Below are 13,911 nucleotides of genomic sequence, written 5' to 3' on the forward strand. Positions count from 1 at the left end.
TATATTCCGTTCTGTCGGTATCGTGCGCTCAACCCAACGAAATGATCAATTAGTGTACTTGAAAAGTTCTACTTCTTGGGGATTTGACGATTAGTGTGTCCGATTTCCTTGTTCATACCAATATTCGCTTTTTCATCACACAATGACTGTTTTCCGCTTGGCACTGCCACAGTCGTGGCTTATGTACACAGAATGTCACTGTCAATGCTCATGTCAGTTTGCTATCGGCAGTAAAGGCACGTGAGCACACACTAGCACTGCACAGAGCCGACAGCCTTTGTACCAAGTTACATCCTCCACCACTTGAATCGTTGATATCTTGTTATATACCGTACTACTGACATCAAAAACTATACCATTTGATTGCATTTGCCCACATACGTAATTTCATAATGCTGCATGTACACTGTGCACAACTGTTGCAACCAACAATGTTAATTTTCCTGCAAATATTCATGTCTTTATACTGATCTGCACTAGCGTATACGTCATGCTTAAAGGAACCGGTCAACGGTGTTCGTCGACACAGTGTAAATCTACACGAGGCCAACTATCTCTGTTTCTGCTGGGCCGCTTACAAATGCTTAGTAAGGAACATAACGGATGGGAGAAATAATGGTCGGGCACATATGAGTCGTTGCTGGAAGGTGTGCCTGAAGCGATGGTTAGAGGAAAGATTAGCAGATGAAGACCTACATGTGAGTATGTAATGCAGAACGTAATTGATTTACGACGCAGCATGAGGAAAGGTGAAACCGCACTCCCAGCTGTGTGACGTGGAAACGAGCACCAACTACCCGGCTCACTGCCCCCATCCTGCATGAAACATCGAATTCATCTCCTGCCATAATGGTGATTCGCTCTTGTCTTCACAGTGACAGTGAGATAGATCAGACGTGATGATATTTAAGGTTGGAAGGGTTTAGCACAATTTTAAAGTGAGAAGGGACTACAAACTCAGTTAAATATACAGGGTGGTCCACTGATAGTGACCGGGCCAAATATCTAACGAAATAAGCGTCAAACGAAAAAACTACAAAGAACGAAACTTGTGTAGCTTGAAGGGGGAAACCAGATGGCGCTATGGTTGGCCCGCTAGATGGCGGTGCCATAGGTCAAACCGATATCAACTGCGTTTTTTTAAAATAGGAACCCCCATTTTTATTACATTTTCGTGTAGTACGTAACGAAACATGAATTTTTTAGTTGGACCAGTTTTTTTCGCTTTGTGATAGATGGCACTGTGATAGTCAGAAACATACGGCTCACAATTTTAGACGAACAGTTGGTAAAAGGTAGGTTTTTTAAAATTAAATTAAAATACAGAACATAGGTACGTTTGAACATTTTATTTCGGTTGTTCCAATGTGATACATGTACCTTTGTGAACTTATCATTTCTGAGATCGTATGATGTTACAGCGTGATTACCTGTAAATACCACATTAATGCAATAAATGCTCAAAATGATGTCCGTCAACCTCAATGCATTTGGCAATACGTGTAACGACATTCCTCTCAATAGCGAGTAGTTCGTCTTCCGTAATGGCTCTGAGCACTATGGGACTCAACTGCTGAGGTCATTAGTCCCCTAGAACTTAGAACTAGTTAAACCTAACTAACCTAAGGACATCACAAACATCCATGCCCGAGGCAGGATTCGAACCTGCGACCGTAGCGGTCTTGCGGTTCCAGACTGCAGCGCCTTTAACCGCACGGCCACTTCGGCCGGCCTTCCGTAATGTTCGCACATGCATTGACAATGCGCTGACGCATGTTGTCAGGCGTTGTCTGTGGATCACGACAGCAAATATACTCCAACTTTCCCCACAGAAAGAAATCCGGATGCGACAGATCCGGTGAACGTGCGGGCCATGGTATGGTGCTACGACGACCAATCCACCTGTCATGAAATATGCTATTCAATACAGCTTCAACCGCACGCGAGCTAGGTGCCGGACATCCATCATGTTGGAAGTACATCGCCATTCTGTCATGCAGTGAAACATCTTGTAGTAACATCGGTAGAACATTACGAAGGACGCAGCCATCGTGGATTTTCCGTTGCCCAGTAGTGCATATTATGCCGGTTTACGTTATCGCTGTTGGTGAATGACGGCTTCGTCGCTAAATAGAACGCGTGCAAAAAAATCTGCCATCGTCCCGTAATTCCTCTTGTGCCCAGTGGCAGAATTGTGCACGACGTTCAAAGTCGTCGCCATGCAATTCCTCGTGCATAGAAATACGGTACGGGTGCAATCGATGTTGATGTAGCATTCTCAACACGGACGTTTTTGAGATTCTCGATTCTCGCGCAGTTTGTCTGCTACTGATGTGCGGATTACCCGCGACATCAGCCAAAACACCTACTTGGGCATCATCGTTTGTTGCAGGTCGTGGTTGACGTTTCACATGTGGCTGAACACTTCCTCTTTCCTTAAATGACTTAACTATCCGGCGAACGGTCCAGACACTTGGATGATGTCGTCCAGGATACCAAGCAGCATACATAGCACACGCCCGTTGGGCATTTTGAACACAATAGCCATACATCGACACGATATCGACCTTTTCCGCAATTGGTAAACGGTCCATTTTAACACGGGTAATATATCACGAAGCAAATACCGTCCGCACTGGCGGAATGTTACGTGATACCACGTACTTATACGTTTGTGACTATTACAGCTCCATCTGTCACAAAGTGAAAAAAGTGGTCCAACTAAAACTTTCATGTTTCTTTACGTACTACACGAATATCTAATAAAAATGGGGGTTCCTATTTTTTTAAAAATGCAGTTCATATCCGTTTGACCTATGGCAGAGACGTCTAGCAGGCCAACCATAGCGCCATCAGGTTTCTCCCTTCAAGCTAGACAAGTTTCGTTCTTTGTAGTTTTTTCGTTTGACGCTTATTTCGTGAAATATTTGGCCCGGTCACGATCAATGGACCACCCTGTGTATATGTGTTAGTGATGATCCACAAATATGTTATTTATGAAGCTCACCCGCTTGAGCAAGGTAAAAGAGCTGAAATAGGTGACAATGGTGCCTGGGTACGAGACAGTTATTACTAGACCGGGAGACAACGATATGTCAATCAGTAACACGCACACAGGTAAGCAACCACAGGACAATGCAAAATGAAGAAGTAAAACATGTAACAGAGAGCGAGCGACAACGATATCGTCTAATAATGGGCCATGGCAGAAGAACGTGGCAGATTGCCTCAGCAGCGGCATGGAGACGTAGGTGGTCCGGGTGTAATCGAAATTACGAGTTATCATCGTGATTACGGATGTACTGATTGTCGCAACTAACGAGCGAGGAGATCATTGTTTCTGCGACTAACCAGAAATCTTTTATCGACCTTTCTGCTGCCGTAGCACTCATGTGAACTATTTCAGTAAGGTGTCTTAAGTGGCAGGAGAATGTGGTCTGGAGACTGACTTTACCACCGGCAGAATTCGGGTCCCAATGCCGAGGTTGTTATAAGACCTCAGTTTTCGAAAAAAGCGGTCGACTGCGCAGAGTGCTCCGTTTTTTAGAGCCAACCTAACTGTGCTGATCTGCACAGTTTTGGGCAGACTGATATGTTACGTTAGGTTGCCACACATTATCTTCCTCATACGACCAGAACCATTTCTCTGGTGTACTGATGCGCGAAGAACCGTTCAGACTTCGCACAAAGAGCTGCCTCACAACAGGAAACTCTACCTTTGTGAAATTAATAGCTTCTGAATTAATTCAAATTACAACCAGCAAGAATTATGGACAATACCTGTATACCGGGACATCTATTTGGTATCTCTATATCTACATCTACATACATATTCCTTAAAGCAACCGTACAGTGCTTGGTGGACAATACCACATACCATTAGTAGCCATTTACTTTCCTGTTGCACTTGCCAATAGAGCGAGGGAAAAACGACTGTCTATAAGCCACCATACGATCCCTAATTTCTTATCTTCGTAGTCCTCACACATTGGCGGTAGTAGAATCGATTTGCAGTCGGTTTCAAATACCAGGTCTCTAAATTTTCTCAATTGTATTTCACGAAGAGGACGTCGTTTTCCCTCCAGGGACTCTCATTTGAGTCCACAAAGCATTTCCATAATATTTGCGTGCCGATCGAATCTACCGATAACAAATCTAACACCACGCCTGTTTATTGCTTCGATGTCCTCCTTTCAAGAATAAGTCGCACACGTGTTCAATGGGCGGTCTCCATCATAGATAATCTATACTTCCTTACAATTCTCCCAGTTAACCGAAGTCGACCATTCGCCTTCTCTACTATCGTGCTTACGTGCTCGTTCCATTTCACATCGATTCGCAGCGTTACGTCTAGAAATTTAATCGGCGTCAATTTGTCAGTTAGCACACTACTAATGCTGTATTCGAACATTGCGGGATTGTTTTTCCTATTTCATTAATTTGTATTTTTCTATGTTTAGAGCAAGCTTTCATTCTTCACACCAAGTAGAAATGTTTTCTAAGTCACCTTGTATCCCCTACAGTCACTGACCGATGTTACCTTCTCCTTCACCACAATATTACCAACAAACAGGCGCAGATTGCTGCTCAGCCACTTCGTCAGATCATTTATGGATGTAACAGAGGTCCTATCATACTTCCCTGGGGCAATCCTGACTATATCCATGCCTCTGAAGAACACTCGACGTCAAGGACATAGTACTGGGTGCTGTTATTGAAAAAGTCTTCGAGCCACTCACTTACCTGGGAACCTAATTCTTATGTTCGGACCTTCGTCAAGAGTAGAATGGGGAATCGTGTCAAACGCTCTCCGGAAATCTAGGAACGAGGAATTTATTTATTGCCCTCCCCATCCATGGTTTGTAGGTCATGGTGTGAAAAAATGTGAGGCTGAGTTTCGCACGAGCGATGCTTTCTAAATCGTGCTCATCTGTGGACAGAAGCTTTTCTGTCCCAAGGATATTTATTATTTTCTAACTCAGGATTTGTTCAAGAAATCTGCAGCTAACCTTTGTTTGTAATTATGCGGAACTGTTTTTTACCTGTCTTATAAGAGTCACCTGCGCTTTTCTTCAGCTGGACTAGAGAATGGCAATAATTGCAAGCTCCAAGTAAGGGACCAATGCTGCAGAGCGTCTCTGTAAAACCGAACTGAGATTCCATCCGGACCTGGTGGTTATTTATTTTTCATCTATCTCAGTTGCTTATCTAAGCCATTGACACCTAGTTCTGTGTGCTCCATGCGGGAGTCTGTTTGACAGCGAGTGTGTGTGTGTGTGTGTGTGTGTGTGTGTGTGTGTGTGTGTGTGTGTGTGTGTGAATGCCTAAGGGACCAAACTACTGAGGTCATTGCTCCCTAGACTTTCACACTACTTAAACTAACTGTTGCTAACAACAACACACACACCCATGCCCGAGGGAGGACTCGAATCTCCGGCGGGAGGGGCCGCGCAATCCGTGACGTGGCGCCTCAAACCGCGCTGCTGTTAGACAGTCAAACGACGGTATGATTGCACGATCTTCCTGTGTGAATGATTTCTTAAACGCAAAATTTAAAACTTCAGCTTAGTGACTTTACGTACGACGAGAATATTTTCTCCTTCGCCCGAGAACCACATACGAAATCACCAATCTAATAAAAGTGAAAATTAATTATTCATATAGAACAACTACCGCTAGCCTCAAAGGCTTGTGAATCTTTAGTTATCGTAATTATGATGTGGCGATAATTTTTTGTCCTTGTGGCGTTAGAAACATTTACGCAGAAATGAAGTGTACAGTAGGCAAGATACAGTAATGGAGAGCCGCATTCAATCAGCTTTAGAATTGCTGACTCAAAAAACTAGACATTGTCTTATTGCAAGTGATACTCTATTGCCTACTTCTTTGGTAAGTAGTTTTTCGAGTCAGTTATGTGACGAGGATGGGTCAGAAGACCCCCTCAGTTTAACCTAGAATCCAAATGGTGGCCCACATTGGCATTCTTTTACGCAATTAAGAAGGTTAAATCCACATCACCTCCGAGAACGACATGCAAATAAACCCTTTGTCTATTGGCAATTGCGTTGCGAGTGCTCGGAGTGGTCGTGAGACACCACTTCGAGCCGCTACGCAACACTGTTATCACATATGGCTTAGAAATAACCACATTCGAAGTTTTGTCCTTACGAAACCAGAGTGCCGGTGTTTGTCGCAGAGACAGGTGCGCGGCGCCAACCTTGACCGCGGCGGTCACGGCTGACGTGACACGTGGCATAGCGTGACGCTTGCTGCCGGGCCGTTCCGTCACGCGGCCCAGCCATTCACGACACTCTGTCGCCCTACTCGCCATTCTTGCGAAAAATCTATAGCCGTAAAAAGCGCCGTCCAACGTGCAGTCATCTTGTTAATGAGTTCTTCTGCGTCACTACTACTTTCGTGTCCATAAAGTAAGGGCTCTTCGTGATCCGGAAAAAAAGGTACATTGTATCACGGTAACAAAGTGCAAAACAAACAGTGGCGAGGCAACACGGAAGCACGTGACGTCAGTACAGGACCGCTATCTTTTAAAAGTCAACAGTCATTCAACTGATCTGTTATTATTCTGCATTTTTCCCTAACTTTTATTCTCTGCCAATCTCCTACGCCCAACTTCTTTCCTCGCCTCTTCTATTTAGTAGTTATTAATTACGAATTCCCCCCCCCCTCGCACTTCCCCCCCTCCGCCCCAGTAACTGAGTGGTCTGATGGTCTGATTGCCACACAGCGGGCTCAGGTTCGATTCCTGGCAGGGTCGAAGATTTCGCTCGGGCACTGGGTGTTGTGTTGTCTTCATCACCATTTTATCAACACAGACAGGCAAGTCGCCCAAAGTGGCGTCAACTAGAAGACTTGCAACTCGGCAGCCGAACTTCTCCAGATGGGAACTACCGGCTATCAATGCCGAACGATTATTTTATTTCATTTCGAACTCTTTTTTTCCACTTAATTTTTAAAATGTTTATACAGCTTTCTTCTTTCTTTCTTTCTTTGTCTGAGCCTTGTCCCGCAGTTACGCAGGGTCGACCATGGTTAATCGGATGTGGCATGGTAAGTTTAAGGGGTGGCCAGATGCCCTTCCTGCCGCCACCCTGTACGCCCTGGGAAGGAATTAGTGTACCCCAGCTGTCTGTGTCTAATGTAAGCCATGGAACAATGCGAATGTGTTGCAGATGTCTGCGAGTCGTGTAACTGAGGCGGAAGGTGAGGACCAGCCCGGTATTCACCTAGGGGGATGTGGAAAACCGCCTAAAAACCACATCCAGGCTGGCTGGTACACCGGCCCGACGTCGTTAATCCACCGGGAGGATTCGATCCGGGGCCGGCGCGCCTACCCGAGTCCAGGAAGCAGCGCGTCAGCGCTCTCGGCTACCCTGGCGGGTAAAATTCTTATACAGCGATAGGTATCAAATATTTCCAATTTCTTTTTCTCCGTGTTTCGGTGGTCCACGTTTCATTTTCATTCAACACCGTTCTTCAGACGTATTTTTAGGAACTTCTTCGTCATTCACATATCAGTAGAGTCAATGTATGTCAGTTCTACTATCGGTAAGCTGGAGTTTCCTCATACGTTTGCATCCACAATGAAGCGCTAAAGAAACTGTTATAGGCAAGTGTGTTAAAATACAGAGATAGTAAACAGACAGAATACGGTGCTGCGGTCGGCAACGGCTGTATAAGATAGCAAGTGTCTGCGCAGCTGTTAGATCGGTTACTGCTGGTACAATGGCAGTTTATCAAGATTTAAGTGAGTTGGAACGTGGTGTTATAGTCGGCGCACGAGCGATGGGACATAGCATCTCCGAGGTAGCGATGAAGTGGGCATTTTCCCGTATGACCATTTCACGAGTGTACCGTAATATCAGGAATCCGGTAAAACATCAAATCTCCGACATCGCTGCGGCCGAAAAACGTGATAGAAGTGCAACCCCTCCGCAAATTGCTGCAGATTTCAATGCTGGGCCAACAGCAAGTGTCAGCGTGCGAACCATTCCACGGAACATGATCAACTTGGGCTTTCGGAGCCGAAGGCACACTAGTGTACCCTTGATGACTGCACGACACAGAGCTTTACGCCTCGCCTGGGCCTGTCAACACCGACAGAGGACTATTGATGACTGGAAACATGTTGCCTGGTCGGATGAGTCTCGTCTCAAACTGTATCGGGTGGTTGTAAGTGTACAGGTGTGGAGACAACCTCATGAATCCATGGACCCTGCATATCAGCAGGGTACTGTTGAAGCTGGTGGAGGCTCTGTAATGGTGTCAGGCGTGTGCAGTTGGAGTGATATGGGACCTCTCAGACGTCTAGATACAACTCTCACAGGTGACACGTACGTAAGCATCCTGTGTGATCACCTGCATCCTTTCATGTCCATTGTGCATTCCGACGGACTTGGGCTATTCCCGCAGGACAATGCGACACCCCACAAGTGCAAAATTGCTACAGAATGGCTCCAGGAGCACTCTTCTGATTTAAACTTCCCAGACATGAACATTATTGGGCATATTGGGGGGGGGGGGGGGGGCTTTGGAACGTGCTGTGCAGAGGAGGTCTCCACCCCCATCGTACTCTTTACGGATTTATGGACAAACCTGCACGATTCACGTTGTCAATTCCCTTCAGACATTAGTCGAGTCCATGCCACGTCGTGTTGCGGCACTTCTGCGTGCTCGCGGGGCCTTGCATGATATTAGTCAGGTGTACCGGTTTCTTTGGCTCCTCAGTGTATATACTGTAAACTAGCGTCGCTGTCTTAACCGGTGGCGTTGGCAGTATCAAGCGCGCGTCGCGAGAGGGTTCGAGTTGACGCACAAGCGTTGTAAGGAGGATGGGCTTTGGGCGCACATTGTCCACGGAATTTCGTGCCAGTGATGAGCACCTTAACATGTCCATTACATAGCGACCACTACCAACTTGGAAAGGTGATTGGCTGCTGGTTATGTGATTGGTAGCCTCATATAAATACTTCGGTTGCTTTGTGGCGAAGGAGCTACACTGAGGTGTACCTGCGGTGAGATCGTTATGGCCGTAATTATGACCATATAACGGAAATTGATGGCGAGCTCCCGCCTGCTGAGTTACATCATTATGGGGCTTAGTTGTACCAAAGCGAGTGAACTTGCCACTTGCGTGGGTAAATCTTGATAGCGCTCGTGCAAGATCGGCTCCCCATCATTTACTTGCCGATGAAAACTGGATCTGTGTTTAATGTTAGAAATCAGGTGCCAACTATTGTGGAACAATATGTTAAATTTATATATTCCTTTTATTTAAGACTCCAAAGGGAGTGCCAACAGTTAACTTGTGAGCTCTTGTGATTTAATTCAATCTGGGTGGTATCTTGGGCAAACTTCACTTTGTTTTGAACTGGCTGCGGTGACCGTTGGCTGTGATAAAGCTTTTTATCATCGTGTCTTTTGTGGATGTGGGATTTGACTGGGGTTGAATTTATTTAACGACACCGGTTATGAGTAAATTCTCCAAGTGTGGTTCCTACGTAGTAGCGGCTTCTCGGTTTAAATGTACGCGACTGGGCAATGGGATCCGTGTCAATCACTTTTTCAATTTACACTCTTAACGCGATCATTTTTGGTTAGGCTTTATCGTGATTTTTGGTGATATCGAGTGATACAACATGTTTACTGTTACGTCACAATTTACTAATTTACACGACGGGTTTCGGAAGTTTGAATCTCCATGAGACCGATTTATATGAATTAATAGGACAGGTATGTGTTGTGGTCATGACTATGGAGTAGCCTGAGGCATTGTCCAGTAGAGGAAAACACAAAATACTGTTTGAATACATGGCTCATAATTTTGTGGAGGTATCTGACTGAAAATATCAACTAAAATGTAAATTTGGCAGTAAAGATAAAAGCAAAAATACGTCCAGTGGATAAAATCTCCATTTTCTGTGCTGTTACATCACATATACCATTACAATTTTTAAGCATTGAATGGGGCAAAGACGGAGTCTACAAATTAATAATGGGTGTTAACGTTTTTCTGCAATAACATACCTATACTCTTCGGTGTATGTAAGGTTTTTATTGCGACAGTTGCCTCTAATGTTTCGCCGTCGCTGGAAACAAGGAATCGAATTCGAAGATCAATGCTTATAGATACAATACAGGTAGTTACAACCTGATCGCTATCGCACGAGTCCAGCAACTACGTACAACAATCGAAATATAAAAAAAATTTTAATAAATAAAAATCTCACTGTAACTAACCGTAATTTCGAATGCCAGAATTTAATTTTAAAGAATTTAGACTATAAAATAAGACATTCGTTAGCTCCAAAACGAGCATAAATTTAAATTTTTAAATGGCTGTAATGACTTCAAAATCACGCGATTATCGTTTGGCAAAGACAAAACAGCAACTTGACAAAATCCACAAGCGATTGCTTGCAAGTAAAAGCCACGTGTACCACGGACGCAAAACGTTAAATTGGAATGCAGTGATGTTAGTTACCTTCGTGATCACCAGTAATAACCAACAAATCGCGCGATTTCGTGGACACTGTATTGTGTTAGTAACTCATGATAGTACTGCCTGATTGAAAATATGCTTAATCGTGACAAAAACTGAATATTATTCCTTACTTATCACTCTGCAACTGACTGCTTTCCAAACAGAAGCAGTAAAAACTTCCATTCACTGGAACAACTATTTTTCAGCAATAATGCTATGTACATATGCACGTAATGTCATCTACAAAATAGAACATAAAATTCTAGAGCTACTATGACTACAGGAAAGCCAACTTACTTTTGTAATGGAATGTGAGTTTCACTTCAAATCATTTTTAATTTCAACTGATTGTCTGCAGTAGTAGTGCAATACTGTATGAACAATTATAGTTACTATGGATTATATTACAATACTCACTCGATTGAAAATGAACTGTAAATTTAAGTAGATTTCTCTTTTTGTGACTATCAGTTTCACTTGTGACTTTCTCGGAATTTATGGTGAACCTGCTAATAGTTAGCGACTTGGGTTAATGACGTTTCTCTCGATAGGTTCGTTCTTTAACAAAACGCACTATAACGTTCCAAAAAGCTATCATGACGCTGGTATGCCTATCACGCAGCTACAAAATAGTGGCTGGATCATACTTTGCGATGTGCTGCTTTGGTACGAAGTAGTACTTATTATGTGATCCATTATTGGCAATAGGCTTTTCTTGATCAGTGAATGGCTTGAATAAATTTGGGCTACATAGTATTCTTCATTACTTAGAAAATTTTCTTGCGTACATATACTACGCCCACATACTTGCTTCCCATTTATAATTTGCCTGGCCGTATATTACAACATTTTCGATGCAAAATACTCTGGTTCAAATGGCTCTGAGTACTATGGGACTCAACTGCTGAGGTCATTAGTCCCCTAGAACTTAGAACTAGTTAAACCTAACTAACCTAAGGACATCACAAACATCCATGCCCGAGGCAGGATTCGAACCTGCGACCGTAGCGGTCTTGCGGTTCCAGACTGCAGCGCCTTTAACCACACGGCCACTTCGGCCGGCCAAATACTCTGGCATTTGTCTGTTGCACACCACCGACGCTTCGAAACTGCTTCTCTGCCTTCAACTCTACGATTGAGCGCACTGGCAGCAGCGATGTGATTGTTACATGAAATATGTTCACTCTGCTTTATAGAATAAAAACTCCCCTGACATAGCCAGAGTGTTTACTACAATGATTTGACATAGGTAATCCTTACTAATCATATCAACACACATTACAAACTCATAAACACTAACTACTGACAAAATACACTTATACATATACATTGAAGCGCCAAAGAAAGTGGTATAGGCATGTGTATTCAAATACAGAGTAACGTAAACAAGCAGAATACTGCGCTGCGGTCAGCAACGCCTATATAAGACAAATGTCTGGTGCAGTTATTAGATCGGTTACTACTGCTACACTGGCAGGTTGTTAGGATTTAAGTGAGTCTGAACGTGGTGTTGTAGTCGGCGCACGAGAGATGGGACACAGCATCTCCGAGGTAGCGATGAAGTGGGGATTTTCCCGTACGATCATTTTACGAGTGTACCATGAATATCAGGAATCCGGTAAATCATCAAATCTCAGACATAGCTGCGACCGAAAAAAGATCCTGCTAGAATGGAACCGACGACAACTGAAGAGACTCGTTCAACGTGACAGAAGTGCAACCCTTCCGCAAATTGCTGCAGATTTCAGTGCTGGGCCCATCAACAAGTGTCAGCGTGCGAACCATTGAACAAAACATCATCGATTTGGGTTTTCGGAGCCAAAGGCCCACTCGTGTACCCTTGATGACTGCACGACACGGAGCTTTACGCCTCGCCTGAGCCCGTCAACACCGACACTGGACTACTGACGACTGTAAGCACTTAGCCTGGTCGGATGAGTCTCCTTTCACATTGTATCGAGCGGATGGACGTGTACGGGTATGGAGACATGGACACTGCACATCAGCAGGGATCTGTTAAAGCTCGTGGAGGCTCTGTCATTGCGTGGGGCGTGTGCAGCTGGAGTGATGTGGGACTCCTGATACGTCTACATATGACTCTCAGAGGTGACACGTACGTAAGCATCCTATCACCTGCATCCATTCACGTCCATTGTGCATTCCGACGGACTTGGGCAATTCCAGCAGAATAATGTGATACCCCCACTCGTCCCGAATTAACACTTTCGCTGGCCACCAAACTCCCCAGACATCAACATTATTGAGCATATCTGAGATGCCTTGCATCGTGCTGTTCAGAAGAGATCTCCGACCTCTCGTACTTTTACGGATTTATGGACAGCGCTGGAGGATTCTTGGTGTCAATTCCCTCCAGCGCTACTTCAGACATTAGTCGAGTCCATTCCACGTCGTACCACGGCACTTCCGCGTACTCGCAGAGCTCTACATTATTAGGCAGGTGTGACAGTTTCTTTGGCTCTTCAGTGCATTATACATATATTTAAAAATGCTATAAGCTTGAGAAATCGAGTAGCTGAAGAATACGTAAGGCACTGCGGTGTAGTGTTGTACCACTTCTCGCCATATGAGGCTACGTCCAGAATCACTACACAGACAGAATCCGCTTCCATCAGGGAACAGCACGCGATCCCACTCCTCTTCGGTCCAGTCTCTATGCACCTGGCACCATCGCAGACAGTGAGGGTGTCAACGAAACACAGTATACTGGTCGTCGGGCGAAGAACCCACCCCAATGCAGTCGCCGTGCTACTGTGCAGCGTGGGGTTGCATGCCTTGCGACCTGTAAAATGTGGTTGCAATTGCATCCGCTGTTTGACCTGGATCCCTTGTTGCCTGTTACACAATGTAGCGGTCATCTGCTGCTGTAGACGACTGTGGTCGACCACCTCTTCTCCTTCGAGCAGCAGCGCCTGTGATTCGGAGGGCCCCCCAAGCACGCGAAAGAACGCTTTGAGCTGTACTAAAACTCCTGGGCTACACTCATCACACTTCGTCCTTCATCCAGTTTCCCGAAGATTCTTCCTCGTGTGAAACCATCGAAATGTTTTCACGGGGCTTTGTTGTGATGACGAATACTACTACAGTGCACCGTAACTGCCCGCTGATTGACACACAGTGCCTTTTCCCGTTCCTTAAAGTGCTCCTGTTGCGGGGCGCTACAGTCGGGCCGACCTCACGCCATGAGACGAACAGCTTTCTGTGCACGACTCGAAGACCTCTGGCAAAATGTTCCAGCTCTTTCATTCGTTTCCGCCAAGTTGTCAATATGTTACGTTACTTTATCGCGTCCTCACGTTTGTAGAGCAGTGTAATACTCGAAAATAAGTTATCAGTACGTATGAAACCGAAAGTCTATAAACCACGTGCACTGTCATTTCTAAGATATGATG

Source organism: Schistocerca americana, chromosome 1 (assembly GCF_021461395.2).
Source record: "Schistocerca americana isolate TAMUIC-IGC-003095 chromosome 1, iqSchAmer2.1, whole genome shotgun sequence".
Taxonomy (NCBI): Eukaryota; Metazoa; Arthropoda; class Insecta; order Orthoptera; family Acrididae; genus Schistocerca; species Schistocerca americana.